This window comes from Canis aureus, chromosome 19 (genome assembly GCF_053574225.1).
Source record: "Canis aureus isolate CA01 chromosome 19, VMU_Caureus_v.1.0, whole genome shotgun sequence".
Taxonomy (NCBI): domain Eukaryota; kingdom Metazoa; phylum Chordata; class Mammalia; order Carnivora; family Canidae; genus Canis; species Canis aureus.
The window spans coordinates 24,863,968-24,883,221 of record NC_135629.1 but is presented as its reverse complement, the minus strand read 5'-3'; the positions used below and the strand labels follow the sequence as shown (position 1 = coordinate 24,883,221).

Sequence of the window (19,254 nt, the reverse complement as noted above, 5' to 3'; positions counted from 1 at the left end):
ACAGGCAGGATGGGGGGGGGATGTTGTTTAGACCTGAAAGAATAGAATTTTATCAAAAATTTAACCAATATTTCCTGTTATGAAAATGCTGTATTCATTCACTGCAGATTTTTAGTTAGTTTATTCAATAAATACAGGCTGCCTTCTATATCATAGGCAATATTCCTATTATGTCGTGAACAAAATTCACACTTAATGAAGGAGACTGACAAATGAAATAACATAAATAATTTACAGATGACATAAGTTCTGTTGAAAACATAAGTAGGGAAAGGAACAAGGAATTTCTGGTAAGATGATATTTAAGCAAACCCCTAAGTAGTGTGGGAGTTAGTCATGTGGATATCTTAGGGAACAGCATCCCTAAGATAGAAGAAAAGCCAGTGCAGAGGCCCCATGGCATGGGTTTGACTGGCATATTTGAACAGTAGCAAAGAGACCAGCAAGGTTGGAGCTTATGGATGGAGGGAAGGGAAAGTAGCAGACACAAGATCAGAGACGTACAAGAGGAGTCAGATCATGCAGGACATGGAAAGTGTTGTCAAGAGTTTTGACTTCTTCCGTGGTTGAGCTCCTTTGTGTTTGGAAGCTGTTGAGAGGTTTTTAAGGAGAGAGATATCATAATCTGACTTATGTCTTAAAGGATCACTCTAGCTGCTGTGTTAAAATAGGCTGTAGAGGAACAGGGAGGCTGTAGAAGCCATTTATGAGGCTATAAGGCTCATACTCTATGTGAGAGATGATGGTAGCAGTAGAGTTGATGAAAGAGTGGTCATGTTATGGAGATATTTTTGAAGGCAAAGGCAACAGAATTTATTGATAGATTGGGCATGAGATGTAAAAGAAAGATTAATCAAGGAAAACACCAAGATTTTTGGCATGTAAATTCTGGAAAGCCAAAGCATGAGAACAATGCTATATTTCTCCAAATGCACACTATAAATATCTGTACTTCTTCAATTATTCAAATACCAGAGGTCATATATTAATTGTTTTCTGGTATACAGTATGGGGCCAAGCATAAACCACTTTATTCATATTTGCTCACTGATATTAACATCTTATTGGGACCCACCCAGAGTTGGTTGGAATCTGGTTAGTTTTGGTTTGCTTCATTTCATTTTTATGAGAATTCAGCCTTTTATGAGCACTTAGAAGTTGAGGTAGGTCTGTCCACCCACCTTCTTGTTTTAGATGAACTTTTTATTTTTAGATAACCTTAGATTTACATATAGTTTTAAGAAACAATAGAGAGAGATCTTGTATATCCTTTGCTCTGTTTCTCCAAATAGTAAACTCTTGCAAAACTGTCCAGTATCACAACCGAGATATTAACTTCGATGCAGTCAAGCTACTGCATCCAGCACAATGAAGATCCCTAGTTTTGGTGCCCTTTTAAAACTACACCTATTTCCCTTCTCCTGCTTTCTATCCTCAACCTTGGCATTCATAGTCTCTCTACTGTATGCTGTTTATACCACACTTAGAATACTACAATCACTGTAAGAAAAACCCCATGACATTGGAATGTGCTTAGAGAAGACCTAAATAGAATGGGAAGACCCACAGAAGCATGATATATGAGAAAAAAAATGACTGAGAATATTTATCATAAAGAAAATCAAATGCAAACCCTCTCTTTTATAAATTTTGAGGGGTTACCCCATGTTTTGGGGGGTTTTAGAATTTTTCTGTTGGACCAAAGGATACAGCTTCTTTAAAAGAGATTCCATTTTCAATTTTAGGAAGAATTTTTCAAATTGAGGAACACTACTACTGATTACCTCAAAAGGTGGCCAGTTCTCTCTTGGCTCAAGTAAATAGAAGGAAAACAATCACTAGCTAATAATTCAAGATTTTTCTAGGGGTTTGAAGTGTATAATTTCCTTTCAACACTGACATTATGTCAAGTTTTTATTTTTTTTCTTAGAGGCTACATTTAATTTCGTTTTTTTTTCACTCATTTTTTTTCTAATTAAAAAATATTTTACGTGTTATTATAGACTAAGACTCAATTGTAAGAAATAATACAGGAAGATTTCATGCACGTGCCATGCACCAATTGTAACAGTTTGCAAAATTATAGTATGGTATGATGACTAAGATTTTGGCACTGATACAATTCCGTAGCATTGTTCAGATTTCCCATTTTATTTATGTTCATTTGTGTGTTCTATGCAATTTTGTCCTGGGTTTAGGTTCTTGTATTCACCATCACAGTCACCATACTGAAGGTCTCAACACCACAAGGTTCTCTTAGGTTACTCTCTTCTAGTTATTTCTGCTCCCTCTTGTTATCCTACCACTCCACTCTCCCCACCGCTACCTCCTACCCCTATTGCTGCTCCCAACCCTAGACACCACTAATCTGTCCTCCATTTTAAAAATCTGTCATTTTAAGAATGTTACAAAAATGGAACAACCTGTATGTATCCTTGTTTTACTCAACATAATTCCCTGAGAGTCAGTTGGATTGTTGCTTATATCAGTGGTTTGTCTCTTTTATTGCTGAGTCGTATTCCATGGCATGGATGTGCCACAGTTTGTTTAACCATTCACCTGCTGAGGGCCATCTGGGCTGATTCCAGTACTTAGCTATTACAGATAAAACTACTGTGAATGTTCATGTACAGGTTTTTGTGGGTAAATACAAATTCTCATTTCCCTGGGAAAATTCCACAGGAGTATGGCTGCTGGATGTATGGTAGTTGCATGGATAGCTTTTTAAAGAAACTGCCGAGCTCTTTTCCAGAGTGGCTGTACCATTTTACATTCCTGGTTTCTCTCTCTTTTTTTTCTTTTAAATTGTGGTTTACCTTTTGTTTATGGAATTCTAATTGGGCTAAATGAATCACAATGTGGGAAGGATTTTAGAAACCTTGCTGGGACATAAAAAATGTAAAGTATGTTCTGTGCTAATTTGGAGAAAAGAAAATCCTGTTTAACTAAACTCCTCATATAATAAGGTCATAAAAGAGGCTACATAATAACACAGAGTATAGTTCTTTTGGATTTTCAGAAGGCTTTGTTAAAATTCCACGTGACCCAGCTCTGCTTAAAACCAAAGCCATGGGGATTAAGGGGGAAATATAAAGAATCAGAGGTCTAATTGACTATGAGTTGAACAGCCCACTTTATGCCTGGATTCTTGTGTACTTATGGCTGCTTATAGCATACTCCACCTAGAGTTACTGAATGCTCTCCTTGAGGTTGTTAGCTTTCCTGGACCTGCCTTGATGTCCTAGGACAGCTAGTGTGAACAGAATGAGATGGGTTGCAAAGGGAGGTGAGGATATTGAGAAAGAAAGTATCACACTTCATTCATCACATCCTATCAGAGGGACTTTGGGGAATAAAAATAGATTTTAATCATTGTTTTCATCCTGGAAACAGTGAGCATTTATTATTAATTATAATACTTACAATTACAGCCACTATTGTTGAGTGTCTACTATGTGCCAGAAGCTGTGCTAGATAAATTATATACATTATGTGCAAAGTTAAACCTGCAAAGGAGTTATTTTATTTCTAATTTATAAATGAGGGAGCTTAGGTCATCATCGGGAGTTAATCACATGCATTTATTAGACTACTCCATGAAACTGATCCAAGAAATATTAATAATTTCCACATTGCCATTACTCTAAGGACCCTCAACTGCCATTTTTACTTACTCTTAATGACCTTTCTATCTATGGTGACTCATTACTGACTGTAGGGGGCAGGAGAAGAGTTGGGGAATAGGTGGTAGAGGTACAGTGGCTAGGTACACAGATAATTATCGTAGTTATAATAATAATATTCTTATTATGCTATCATTTATTGAAGTTCTGCTATATGTCCTTTTTGTTATAGTATTAACATTTTGCAAGTGCAACCATGAAATCATTTAACATTTACTCTTAATTTACGTAAAATAATGGCATTGGCTAGAGAGTGCCAATGGTGCTTAATAAACTTTTTTTTTTTTTTAAACCTGGCTTTCTGTTATCCTTCTTTTATAATAGGAAACAATGTAATTTTGTGAGGTGTCTGTGGAAATAACCATAGCTTGCACTTATAGCTTGACAATGTCCTTCTATGGAACAACAAAGGCACTCAATAATTATACCTCAAATGAAAAAATAAAACGCAGAGTCACATGGCAGGGGCAATAAGAATGAGACTTAAAATGGGGAAAAATGAAGATAAAATTCTTGAGTTGAATTTATTGGGCACACATGAAATATGGGATGGCAAATGGTGCTCCACTGTTTTATTACCACTTCTTGGGGAAGGCCTGTGTAATTCATTTGATGCTTCCCTTCCTGTGACTTATGCTGTCATTCTGGAACCATGGTAATGGAGGTTTACAGCACTTTGAATCGACATATATTCTTTCTCCACTATTTGTAATTCTTTCTACCTTTGCTGCTTTTCCAGGGGAGAGGGTTAATCCCCAAAAGGCACCACATAGGGAGATGTTATAAGCGACATCATTCCAGATAAACAATGTTAGAAATACAGTCAACCCAATGTGCATTGCAATGTGAATTTGTGCGTGCCATTTAGCCGCTGGCCTCCAGGAAAGTATGGTATGCCCGGGACTGGAACTGCATAGACCCAAGCTTTGCAAAATGAACTGTATTTGTTTTCATCAGAGTACCCTCCTTCTACTCTCTTCTAATCAGAAAAACATTTAGTGAGTACTCACTTTGTGGTCAGATACATGTAACCTCTTTGTCTTCATGATACATTTAATTCCTCCCAGATCCTATTAAGGAACAACTATTATTGTCTCCAGTTTTCATTTGGGGAAAACTGTGTCTTAAGAAACATAAAGAGTTTAAGATTGCATAGCTAGTAAGTGTCGAGGCCTCATTTACACCAAAGACTGTCTGATACCAGCAATTGTACCCTTGTAACCATATAACATGGTCTCCTACATGAAACTGTGCTCAACACCTTCTTACTTACCTGGCAGATTTAATAGTCATTCCTAGTAGCCAGCCACCTAGGGAGTAGTGTTGATCCTATAGAGAAAACGTGGGTAATGTAGTTTATAACTTGAACAGGATCTCTACATGTCAGAGCGAGTGCCAGGGAAATAAGACACTGGTTTATTTCTCTGCTTTTTTTCCAGTCTTTTATTCTGGTCTTAAAACAGCTTGGTTGTAACTAATAAATGTTATTGGGTGAATAAATGTTCATCCAATATACCATTTTTGACATAAATAATGTAATGTTCCAACAATGCAGGAAGTGCCTTAAATAAAACATGTGAATGCTGGGTCTTTCTTGTAATAATTTGAAAAATATCAATAATGTTGTCAGTTTAAAAACAGAACATGCTATCTGGCCTTTTTATCTCCTGGCTATGTTAGAAAAGGAAAAATGTCCCCCTTCGTCATATGAAAAAGTATACTTCCCACTACCATTGTCTCAAGAGTTGCTTTAGGAGCACTATATTTGATTTAATTAATTTATTTTTGCCCTATATTTAATTTTAGAAATGAGCATACGAATATCTGTGTCATGTTTCTAAAATCTTAAGGAAGGTGATATGATTTAGCCAGTAAGAACACTGGCTGTAGAATCAGTAAGATTACTTGAATTTTAATCTCAGCTGACAGACAGGGGACCACACACTTCTCTCCCTCCTATGAACCCCTGTTTTCTCATCTGTAAAGTGGAGATAATTCCACTTACCTCAGAAAGTTGCTATGAGGATTACATAATACATGGGTATTGATTTATTAAACAACTTATATTTCACGGAGGTACAAGCAGGAAAGAGCTTTATTCTTTTTTCCCCCCAACTACAGTTTTTAATTCCTTGCTACTTAAAGGCTACTGAGTTGGAGCCCATGACCTTAAGTAACAGTTAGCGATAAGAATAATTTCACCTTGGTAATTATCTGAGTTTGAGTTTCCCTCACGAAATGACCTTGACACAAGAATTTCGGTGCTGTTAGTCTATCTGGAAAGTGGCTCCAGGTAGTACAAGTGAAAAATTTGGGAAAGAGAGAAGAAAGAAGAGAAAAGAAAAGAAAAAAGAAAAGGAAAAAAAAAACGTATATTATGAGCAGGTGGCTCTAATGAGTAACTGGAGTTCAAAGTCTCTGAAATACCTCCTGGAACATACTGAGAACATTCTCTTTGGAGGAAGAGGAGAGTGTAGTGGATACTGCTGCCTCCCTACCTGGATCCCTTTACTGGGGCAACTGGGGCAGTGAACACACCCTCTGGTTACTTTGAGCACTGAATGGCCCAGAGCTGCTGCCAAAACCTCATCTCGGTTTCTCCTGAGAAATGTCCTTGGTTAAGCCTGCCTTCTCATTCCATTTGCCAATAGTCATTGACTAATTGATGTAGGGATAAAAGAAGGGTAGCCCTCTGCCTCATGAGAGAACAATTCTGCTGGGTAGTTTATGCTACAGAGCTCACCTCCATTGATGGTTTACGCCAAGGTTAGACTTACCTGTCTTGCCTAGCTTGACTCTTTTCCTGTCCCTATTCTCGATTGTTTCCTCCTTTATAGGTTTCTCTTGGGACCTCTCCATCCCTGTATTTGAATCTTTGTCTCAATATCTGCTTTTAGGGAACTGACTTTAAGACAGGGACATTCAGGGCAATTAGTGAAAATGCTCAGTTCCCATTGGTGGAAGATTTGGTGATACTGATGAGCTGCGGCCTCTGTGACCCACATACAGCCTTTTTTTTGATGGCTTTCCCTGTTCCACTCATGGAGCAATCTTTGGTGTGGCCCCATCAGGATGGTTTGAGCCAGGTCACCAAGTTATTTGGTGCGTGGAAACCTTGCCATGCTAAATGAGCAGGCTATTCCCACTGCTACTCTTCCCTCTCCATATTGTGTGGTTGGGTCCAGCCAGCCTCCTCTCCCATCTTCAGAAAACTTCAAATAGGAATTGAATATCAGCTTCTTGTTTCACATATGCTACCAAATTTAGGGGTCATATGTGAAACCCCTTTAAAAATCTTGTCAGTGAGCCCTATACTGGGAGGTAGAGGCAGGAAAAGATAGGGTGGTAGGGGAGTGAGTGTCAGAGAACCAGTTCAGCTACCTTTTTTTTGAATAAGGGGTTACCTGCTGCCTCTTGGGACTTTGACACTTTATTGATTTCAGGAAGCCGCAGAATGCATTCTGTGTAATATTCTTTTATATATTTAAATTAATACTTAAATGCTAAAAGGTAGCAGTTATTTTAATTATAAAATCAGTTTTTTTAGCATCTTTGAAAAGCCATCACATCTTAGCATTTATTTTAATGATGTGACTTAGAATGTTTGATAAAAAGACCGCAAATCTAAGAATCAGGAGACATGGGTCATTCTCCTCTCAGCCTTGTGACCTTTCCCAAATCATTTCACTTTCCAAGATTTTTTTTTAAGATTCTATTTTATTTATTTTATTTTATTTTATTTTATTTTATTTATTTATTCATGACAGATACAGAGAAGGAGAGAGAGAGGGAGAGAGAGAGAGAGAGGCAGAGACACAGCCAGAGGGAGAAGCAGGATCCATGCAGGGAGTCTGACATGGGACTCAATCGATCCTGGGTCTCAAGGATCAGGTCCCGGGCTGAAAGGCTGCCCCAAGATTTTATTTTTTTATCATGAGACACACAGAGAGACAGAGACATAGGCAGAGGGAGAAATAGGCTCCCTCTGGGGAGCCTGATGTGGGACTCCATCCCAGGACCCTGGGATCACAACCTGAGAGCCACACAGGTGCCCCACTTTCCAAGATTTTGATTTCACAGTCACCACATTAACCGATTAGGATAATAAAAGATGATTTCCAGGGTTGTCATAAGTCTGAAATGAGGAAATGAGGAGAAACATGCAAAAACATATTTGAGACTGTGAAATAATGAAATATAAGGTAATAATTAATAAAACAACCCACTTTTAAGGGAACCCACCAAAAAGGCAGTTCTGTCTTCCTTTTATATACACCACTCTGACAAGCTGCTGTGGCTGAGACCTGACTCATTTTTGGCAAACAGATGCCATGCTAAATGATGACAAAGTGATAAACATATGTAAATATTTCATATGGAATTGAAGTCAATATGGACAAATGCAAAAGATGTAGCTCCAAGACTGGCAAAGCTGGGCTATGCATAGTTACAGCAGAAAAAGACCTGGTTGTCAGAGTGGACCATAACCCAAAATAAGCCTTAGTGTTGTTATTTAAAAGCTTACCAGAATTATTAATAGTCATGGACCATAAATAATTTTGCCATTTGTCTCAGACTCCATGATATAGCTTACTTCAGCCAGTGTATAGTATAGAGGAAAACAGGCTGGTTTCTAATTTCTTCTCCTGGTGACATTGGACTTACCATCCACCTCTTCAGGTTCTCTGTTAGTCAAATTGACATGTTTGTATATCTGTTATATATATATATATATATATACAGATGGTTACAAATGATGTGAAATTCTGTATGTGAAGGTGTTTTGAGAAGCACAGTTATGCTGTAGTAGTGTACGGTAATAGTTAACAAGTGATTTAAAAAGATGGAAAATCCTAGAAAAACTGAGAAAACAACATGGAAAAGAGAAAATCAGAAGGTATCTTAATTTATGACATCACCATGCACTGTGAAGAAGAACAAATGTCTAAATTTCAGAGAGAGACAGACAGGAAGGCAGGGAGGGAGAGAGGGAGAGAAAGTTTGAATGGGCTCAATGAGACAAAAACAAAAAAAAAGAGTCCCAGTGTTGGACTAGATGAGCACAGGAGACTGTGCACAGTGCAGTTTTGAAAGCATGTTGGGTGTGGTATGGGCACTTACTTGTCTTGTATAAAGATGTCACTTTTATGACATCTCACAAGTATTACCCTTCTAAATAGCCCATGGGCAACACATGAAATCAGCCACTTAAACAAAAATCAGCAACAAGTCACACCATTCCCGAAAAATGAAAAATCTCTTTATTATGAAAAATTTCAAACATAGACAAACAGAATGGAATATTGAACCTTTAATACAGCCATCGCCCAGCTTAAATATTATCACCATTCTAAAAGGACAATTCCTTAAAGAAATATATTCCTTTTAATCTTAAGAATTTTACTTGGCAATGATTTAAAATAAGAACAGTACAGATAGACTAATATAGAACAGTATAACATAAATAGAGTATTTTTAAATAAGAATAATATAAAGAATACCCAGAGACCCTTATCCAGGTTCACCTGTTCATATTTTATTTCTTTTCTTCTATCATTGGCACACGTGCTCTCTCTTGCTCCTTCTCTTTAAAAAAAAAAAAACCTATTTATATTTATTTATTTATTTATTTATTTATTTATTTATTTATTTGGGAGAGAACACGAGAGGGGCAGGGAAAGAGGAAGAGGGAGAGGGACTAGCAGACTGAGCATGGAGCCTGATGTGGGGGAATGAGGGCTCCCCCACAACCCTGAGATCATGACCTCAGCAGAAATCAAGAGTCAGACACTTAACCAACTGAACCAGGTGCCTCTCTTTCTTCCTTTTTCTTTAACATTTTCTTTTTCTTTTTCTCAATAATTTTAGCATAATTTATACTTGTCATGGACATTTACCTAAAAAATATTTCACCATGTATTTCCTAAAAATAGAAATATCCTCTTACATAACTTTACACAACCTCTTATATAAGTTATCAATTTCATAAATTTATATTGATATAATTTTATTATATTCCAAGCATATTAGATTACCTTATATATCACATTTTTCCTTTTTCACACAGGACTCAGTCTAGAGTCAAGTATTGCATTTCATTCTCATGTCTCTTCACCTCCTTTATTTTTATGTTTTTTAAAAATATTTCATTTATTTATTTGAGAGAAAAAGAGTGTGAGCATGAGTTGGGGGAAGGGGCAGAGGAAACAGCAGACTCCCCTCAGAGCAGGGATCCTGATGGGGGCCTGGATCCCAGCACCCTGAGGTCATGACCTGAGCCGAAGTCAGCTATTCAACCAACTGAGCCACCCAGATGCCTTCTTTGCCTTCTTTAATATGGAACATTTCCACAGCCTTTCTTTGTTCTTTTATAATGTTCATAGTATAAGAAAAATCTATAGTCCTGTGATTTTCAATATACCAGACTTTCACCTCCTGGGTTCAAGTTATTACTACATATTTTATTCTTTTTCATTGAAACTATAAATGGAATTTTTAAAATTTTTTGATAATTATTATAATGTATATAAATACAACAGATTTTTATGTGTTGATTTTCTATGCTGCATCTTTACTAAATTCACTTATTAGTCTTAACTTTTTTGGTGGAATCTTTAGGGTTTTCTATATATATATACTGACAGTTTTACTTCTTCCTTCCTTCCCATATGGATGGTTTTTATTTATTTTACTTACCTAATTGTTCTGCCCAAGACTTCTGATACTATGTTGAATAGAAATGGTGAAAGTGGGCATCCTTGCCTTGTTCTTCGTCTTAGAAGAAAGGCTTTCAAATTTTCACCACTGAGTGTGCTGTTACCTGCAGGCTTGTCATGTATGGCCTTTATTATGCTGAGATACATTCCCTCTATATCCACTTTGTTGAATTTTTGTCATGAATAAATGATCAAATGTTTTTCCTACACCTATTGAGATTATCATATGATTTTTATTCTTCATCTTGTTAATGTGGCATATCACACTGACTGATTTACAAGTGTCGAACCATCCTTGCATCCCTGCAATGAATCCTACTTAAGACCTTGATGAAAGAGATTGAAGATGATATAAATAAATGGAAAGATATTACATGCTCATGTGTTGGAAGATTCAGTATTATTAAAATGTCCATACTAGCCAAAGCAATTTACAGATTCACTGCAATTCCTATAAAATTCCAATGACATTTTTCAAAGGAATAGAACAGGTAATCCTAAAATTTGCATGGAACCACACACATACATGCAAAACTCAAATAGTTAAAGTAACATTGAGAAAGAAGAATGAAGAAAGAGGCACCAGGCTTCCTGACTCAAACCATACCACAAACCTATGGTAATTTAAACAGAATGGTATTGACACAAAAAGACGCATGGATTAAGGGAACAAAATAGCCAGAAATAAAACCATGTATATATGATCAATTAATTTACAACAAAGGAGTCAAGAATATACAATGGGGAAAGCACAGTCTCTTCAAGAAATGGTGCTGGTAAAACTGTACAGCCACATGCCAAAGAATGAAGCTCTTCTCATGCTATACATAAAAATTAACTCAATATGAGTTAAAGATTTGAATGTAAGAGCTGAAAACTTAAAACTCCTAGAAGAAAACATAGGCACTAACCCTCTTGACATAGGTCATAGCAATGAGTTTTGGAATTTGACACCAAAAGGAAAAGCAACAAGAGCAAAAATAAACAAATGGGATAATCTCATATTAAAAAGCTTCATCACAACAGAGGAAACCATCAACAAAATAAAAAGACAAGCTACTGAATGAGATAAAGTATTTGCAAGAGGTATATCTGCTAAGACATTAATATGCAAAACATATAATAAAGAATTATACAACTCAATAGCAAAAACAAAAACAAAAACCCAAAAACAATTTGAGTAACATGCATAGAAGATCTGAATAGACATTTTCCCAAAGGAGACATACAGATGGCCAACAGGTACATGAAAAGATGCTTAACATCATAATCATGAGGAAAATGCAAATCAAAACCACAATGAGATAACAGCTCACATCTGTTAGAATGGCTATTATAAAAAAAACCAAGACATAACAAGTGTTGTAAGTATGTGGAGAAAAGGGAACCTTGTGAACTGTTGGTGAGAATGTAAATTGGTGCGGTGACTATGAAAAACAGTATGGAGGTTCCTCCAAAAATTAAAAACAAACCTATCAGAGGATCCAGCAATTTCACTTCTGATTATTTACCTAAAGAAAACTGAAAACATTAACTCAAAAAAGATATACACACCTCCATATTCACTGCATCATTATTTATAGTAGCTAAGATATGGAAAATACTAAATATCCACTGGTGGATAAATGGATGAATTGTGGTACACACACACACACACACACACACACACACACACAGAGTATTATTTAGCCTCCCAAAAGAAAGAAGTCTTGTCACTTGCTTCAACATGGATGGGACTTTAGGGTCCCGTGATGGTAAGTGAAATAAGTCAGACAGAAATACAAATACTGTATGATCTCTCTTACATGTGGAATTTAGAAAGGAAGAGAAAAAACAAGCTCATAGATGCACAGAACAGATTGGTGGTTGTCAGAGCTGGGGTGGTGGTTGTGGATAGGTATGGGTGAAGGGGGCTCAAAAGGCAAAAAGAAACAAACAAGTAAACAACCTCCCCATCGCCTCATATACTACAGTCCTCTAACATGTGTGTGTTTTAAAGATTTTATTTATTTATTCATGAAAGACAGAGAGAGAGAGAGGCAGAGGGAGAAGCAGGCTCCATGCACGGAGCCTGATTGGGACTCGATCCAGGGACTCCAGGATCACACCCTGGGCTGAAGGCGGCGCTAAACCACTGAGCCACCCAGGGATCCCATTAATAGAATGCTCCTCATTTGGACTTTGTCTAAGTTTTCCTTATCATTAGATTTAAGCTATACATTCTTGTCCAGAGCACTGCATAGGTGGTGTCTCAGGTATCACAGTGGGAGGCAGGACACTCATCTGCCTGTGTTTGGGAGTGTTAATTTTTATCACTTTGTCAAGGTGCTGTCTGATTTCTCCACTATACAACCGATATTTTTACCCTTGCAGCATGCAAACAATCTGTGGGAGATACTTCAAGAGCATGTATATATTCTTCTCCTCACCACATTATCCCTTTAGATTTTAGTATACATTCATAAATCCAATTTGTAAATGAGTGCAAAAATTCTGGTTTTTCTAACCCAGTGCTGCTTCCAGATTTATTAGCAGCACATGGCATTATGCTATCAGCAAGAACCTTCTCTTTCCATTCATTCATTCATTCCTATCTGCTATCAATATGGAATAGTAAATTCCTTCTTTTTTCCAAAGTGGTTTTTAATTGATTACTATATTTAATTATTTTGGTGCTGAAATTGTCTCATATTTGGCTAGTGGGGGCATTAAGCTAGCTTCAATGTTCTTAGAAATTTTGCCATCAATTCTTTGAGTACTTACTTTCTCACATAATAAGATGTGCCAGGCTCATCCAAGCCCTGGTATCAGTCATTGCTTTAAGAATTCCTGGTTCCTTTCAGTGGGGAGTTATTTAGCTACCTGGCTCCAAGCACTAGGCGTGCTCATTGCTTCTGGAGTGTGGCATTTGGCCTTCTCAATGTACAGAGCTAGGAATTATACGCATGTAACCACACGTTTATATACCAGTGCTCATATATGTACATATGTATGTGTGTATATATATGTAAACATGTACACATATACATGCATATACACATATACACATTCATATACATATCTTTGAAATCATGAATTTCCATCAATATCGCCAATTTCCAAACCACAGGGTTCTTTCTGTCTTTCCCCATTTCATGTATTTTTTTAAAAAAAGATTTTACTTATTTATTTTAGGGAGAGATAGAGAGTGCAAATGGTGGGGAGGGACAGAGGGAGAGGGAGAGAGAGAATCTCAAGCAGGCTCCACACTGACATGGGGTTTGATCTGATGACCCTGAGATCATGGAATAAGCTGAAACCAAGAGTCAGAGCCACCCAGGTGCCCCTCATTTCATGTCTTTATGTACCTTCCTCACTGGAACACCTGGCTCCCAAATTTATTCATTTGCTCAATCTTATGATATGTCTAAAAGAGTTTCATAATTGCTTGGCCCCTACCATTACAAAGAACAACATTTATTAAAAACTGCTCAAGATTTGTTTGCAATTCTTGCCCTCAGCCCACTCCACCCTACCCTATTCTGACACACACTGAAAGTATATAGTTACTTGGATTAGCTCTTCCTTCCTTCCTTCCTTCCTTCCTTCCTTCCTTCCTTCCTTCCTTCCTTCCTTCCTTCCTTCTTTCCTTCTTCACTTCTTCTCTTCCTTTCTCTCTTTCCATGTTATTTTTTTTTAAATTTTAATTCAGTTTGCCAACATGTCATATAACACCTAGTGCTCATCTCATCCTGTGCCTTCCTTAATAATTGTAACCCTCTATGTCACTTAAGAGTAGTTATGACATTCATTTCAAATAAAATTGAATTTATGTGGTTAGGTTTGCTTTAAGTTTTAGTCTTCTTCCATCTTCTTTTCTCTTCTTTTCTTTTTCTTTCCTCCTTCCTTTCTTCCTGCTTTCCTTCCTTCCTTCCTTCTTTCCTCTCTTTTTTTTTGTAAAAAATTAAAAGCTTCAGATAGTCTATATACAAAAAGGAATATTCAGAGGTATTACTTCTTTCCATATCTCTTCCACTCCTTTTCAAGCCCAACATAATAATGCATATGAACAAAAATATGCACACTTAACATATTGATATGGTATCAAATACAGGAACCAGAAGAGATTGAATGGAGTTAAGTGTGAATCAATCAATTGACCAAGATGGGGCCTTGTATTATGACTTGGTGATGGTGATGTACATGACCTGAGGGACCTGTCTGACTGCAGTCAAGTGCTTAAAGTTAAAATTTTTTTTCCAAAGCCCCAAAGACATAGAGCAGCAGCATTGCCCAATGTATGTTCTGCAGAACACTAGTCTCATGAGACATCCACTAGGGAAAAAAAAGCTCCTGGTCAATTTAAAAATGGGTAACATTACACATTCTGTTCTCTTGGAATTCTTTCACTCAAGAAACTATATTTCTATGAGTTTGACTTTTTTTTGTTTGGTGCACAGGAACAGAGTAGAAAAGTGGTTGCTGGGATCTGAGGGATGGGGGAACAGGGAGAGCTTGATAAGAGTGAACATTTTCAGATGAATAAGGTCTGAAGAGCTAATGCAAAACATACTGACTATAGTTGGTTATGCTGTACTGTATAATTGAATTTGCTAAGAAAATAGAAATGTAATATTCTCACACACATACAATAAATATGTCAGGTGATGGATGTGTTAATGAACACATAGGTCAATGACCTATTATTATAGGTCATTAATAATTAATTATAATTATATAATTATATTATGTAATTATAATTATATAATTAATTATATCATTAATGTTTATTAAAATAAGCATACATGGAGGATTCTTTTGTGATGTATGTATATATCAAATCATCATTCAGTACACTCATTTATCTTTCAGAAGTAGTCTTCAGGGGAGCAAATTTTGGGAAATGTGGGTCTATTCTCATTTATCTTATAAGCATTTACTGAGCACTACCTTTGTTCTGGGTGCTGTTTTTGATGCTGTGGATAGACAGCCAACAAAACAAATGAAGTACCCATCCTTGTAGAATGTATATTTCAGATGAGGCAGACAGAAATACCACATCTGGCAGTGACATCTAGTATCCACTAATGTATCCACTCAGTAAGGAGAAAAAAAGCCTGCCAATTTCCTTTCTTCCTTTGGGAAGCCTTCAAAATGACTTCAAAATCCTGACCCCAAAGGGAAAACAAAGTGGAGGAATAAATGCCTCAACCAACCCAGATGCTAAGCATCAGGTCAAGAGGGAACATATCAAGGGACTTTATCCTATGACTTCATCTGCATACATCTGAGCACAAGCCAAAAATTAAGGCTATACAATTTAAAAAAAATCGAGGGAAAAATTCTTGAGTTTTTAATCATATTCCCATGTTGATAAAATATTTATGAGCTCTCCTTCAATTAATTAGAATAAACTATGTAACACTGCAGGAAACAAATTGAAAATTTAATAAAGTAAGTTCACTTCCAATTTCTTTTGAAGAAAGAAGCTAATTATATTTAGTTCTGTAATTATAACTTTAATTAAAATATAATGCAAAATTCCATAAAGTGGAAACAGTGCTGAGTAATAAAATGGGGCCTTTAAGACAATTTGCTCTTTAGATGAAAATTTATAATCTAAAATGAAGCCTTTAGTGTACTATTTTCCAAAAATTTCATCCTTTCAGTATAAATGTAATTTAACAACCTTCCTATAAAGATTAATCAATGTTTATTTACTGTTTTAAATCTGTTGCCTTCTGTTTATTAGGTGCCAAAAATCTTCTTTTCCTTTGTTTTAGCCGTTTTCCTTTGTAAGGAGACACTGCTATTTCCCCCCTTGCCTATCATAATTGGCAGCACATCCCTTTTGAGTTCAGACAAGGCTTGAAACTTTCAATGACTTGAAACTTAGAAGTGCAGATGCTCTTAGAAGTGCGCTCACATATCAGTCCCCTTCACCTGGCTGGCACGGCGATGATTTGATTGCTCCAGGCAAAAATCCAGGTAAAAGGAAATTTAGATCTTCTGAAATGAAATTAGGAAAGTGATGAAATAACTTTCTAGTGATGTTTTTAATAATTATTTGCTCTCAAACACCTCTCCGAGGAATACAGTTGACTAATAGTGTGCCCAGACATCAGACTTAAATTGCAAAGTCTCCTGGAATTCAGGGCCATTTGCCATGATGTTTCATATCCATTTCTAAAGGCCTGTTTGACTGCTCCTTAATTTGAAAGCTACTCTGCTTTTACCCAAATCACAGAGGTTTATGGAAAGGAAATGCCAAGCTTGAGAAACTCATACCTTTTCAATTCAACATCTCTTTATACTTTAGCATTCAAAGAAGGATTCACTTGGTTTCATCTGCATCGATTTAAAACGACTAAAAAATATTTATTAAGTGCATACTGTATAAAATTGTTACACTTTCTGTGCAAAAATATCTCCCTGAGGAGTTGTTAAAAGTCAGATTGCTGTGCTACACCGCCTCCCACCCTCATGATCCGAGTAACTCCCAGTGACTTTCATTCAGTTACTTTGAGAAACATTGGGTGTTTACTGGCTTCTAGAGTTGAGTAATACATCCTTAACTCAGAGAACTTAGCACTGTAGTGGCTGGTGTTGAGTGAATGAGGGAGCACCAGCAATCAGTAGTTCTCTCTGCTTTCTGTTGGGGCAGAGCTTGCTTTGCTCTGTGGGAGGAGAGTAGAGAGCTGAATAAGTAGAGACTGAATAGGGAGAGAGGATCGTAGGCAGTTTGCATGTGGAAAATAAAAGACCTGTTGCCTATTATTGGGGCCACAGGAACTTGCAGGTGGCTCCCTTCATTACCAGATATTCAAGCAAAGATGTTGACTGGGGGCTGCTGTCATGCAGGGCAATGATGCCTTCCGAGTTGTTCTCTCTTGCTGCTCTGTATTAGGGCTTTAAGTACCCATCCAACAGCACTCAAGAACATTCCAGAACACTCTCTTGATCTTTCCAGAAAGGACTGGGGGCTTTGGGCAGGGACTTTATGTCTTTCATCTTGATCTCTTTCACCGTGTCTCGCTTAGGTTCTGCACATACTGCTTGCTCTCATTTTTACTGCCTGTTTAATAGTAATCAATAAAACTATTTTGAAATACTATTTGGAAAAGTTTGACTCGTTCTCATAAGTCACACCACAGCAGGAACACGTTTAAAAGTGCTCATCAGCTCTCCTGCTCTTATTCCAACCTACATCCCTTATACAATGAATGTGAACAGGTTGCTGAGCATCTTTTCATATATTTTGCTGCAGGTAGGTTTTAATGTTTGTAAACCAAATGGTATACTAAAGACAACACTCTGTGTCTTCTCTTTCAGGTTTTGTGAAAGCATGCACTTGCCTACAGAGCCTGTCTGCTGTTAGCACAGAAACCTAATGAGGGTGTTCTACTGGAGGTGAAATATATGCCCATTACAGCTCCAGAATATCATGGTTGGAAAAGGGGGATGCTTCCAGGGTGTATTTTACCTCTCAGGGGATAGTTGACAATGCCCGGAGGCATTTTTCGTTGTCATAACTGTGGGGGGTGCTTCTGGTGTCTAGTAGGTAGAGGCCAGGGATTGCTGCGAAACATTCTCCAGTGCTCAGGACAACCTCCTCCTCCCCACAGGCAAAGAATTATCCCACCCAAAATGTAAAAAGTGTCAGGATTGAAAAACTCTGGCATGGAGGAACTTTGAGGACCTTGGACCCAAAAGGAAAAAGGAGGGGTTTGTTCTCATGCTTGTGGGAAACCCTGCTGGGGAAGAATATAGAGCCGTGTATCTTGACTACACAGTGCTTTTCCATTCATAACATGCTCTCTTATTATTATGGATTATATGTCTGTGTCCCCTCCCATCCCCCAAGTTAATCTCTTGAAATCTTAACACTCAGTGTGATTATATTAGGAGGTGAGGCTTTGGGAAGTGATTAGGTCAGGAGGGTGGAGCCCTCATGAATGGGATTCATGCCCTCATCAAAGGAACTCCAGAGAGCTCTCGCTCCTGCTCTCTGTCCACCGTGTGAGGACACAATGAGAAGTCAGTGGTCTGCATCCCAGAAGAGTAGCCTCATCAGAATCCGACCATGCTGGCAATTCTGATCTTGGATGTCAGCCTCCAGAACCATGAGAAATACAATTATGTTGTTTAAGCCACCAAGCCTATGGCTCTTTATTATAGCAGCCTGAACTGACAAAACATTTACTTCCTCTCCACTCTGGTGCTTATGAATCAAGTACAATTTATCTCTTTAAGCCTCAGTTTATCGTGGGTTAAAAGGATTTAATAACAGCATCAACCTCACAGGGCCACTGCAGGAGCTCAAGGAGATGGTGCACCTGAAAACATAGCTCTTTGCTGGACCAGGACCTGCTCAATAGGCATACATTGTTCAGGGTTTTAATGGGTAAACAGAAATCATTCCATGTATTCTGGCATAAAAAGACTGAATTCAGAGGATTACAGGTTTGTGTAATTTTTGGCAAGTGTGAGGGAGGAAAGGTCAGGAAAGCCATTTTTTATAAATTAAGATTTTAAAAGATTTTATTTATTTGAGAGACAGAGACATAGAGACAGAGAGTGAGCACACCTGTGTGCATGAACAGGGTTGGGGCCAGAGGGAGAGAGAGAAACAGACTCCCCACTGAGCAGATTCCACCGCAGAATCCATCCTAGGACCCTGGGATTATGACCTGAGCCAAAGGCAGATGCTTAACGGTCAGAGCCACCCAGGTGCCCCAGACAGCCCCGCTGAGCTGCTTAGCCTGCCCTACCAAGGGGGAACCCCGGAGTCCTGCAGCAGTGAAGTAAGTGATGCTGAGAGTTTACTCGGAGGCTGCCACCAACATCACATCTGTCATAAGGCCTCTTCACGGCAA

The 19,254-nt window shown here is 37.6% G+C and overlaps 1 long non-coding RNA gene across 5 annotated transcripts in view; it reads left to right on the top strand.

The window, feature by feature from the left end:
- The window catches only part of LOC144289767 (uncharacterized), a 72,412-nt gene extending 53,881 nt beyond the window's left edge, over nt 1–18,531 (top strand). For 4 of the 5 annotated variants that reach the window (XR_013357683.1, XR_013357681.1, XR_013357685.1 and 1 more), the window contains 2 exons: nt 16,162–16,366; nt 17,711–18,531. This is a non-coding gene — a long non-coding RNA (uncharacterized LOC144289767). The remainder of the gene's footprint in view (nt 1–16,161; nt 16,367–17,710) is intronic. The other variant, XR_013357684.1, reaches the window with a different exon arrangement.
- Nucleotides 18,532–19,254: the final 723 nt, after the last annotated feature.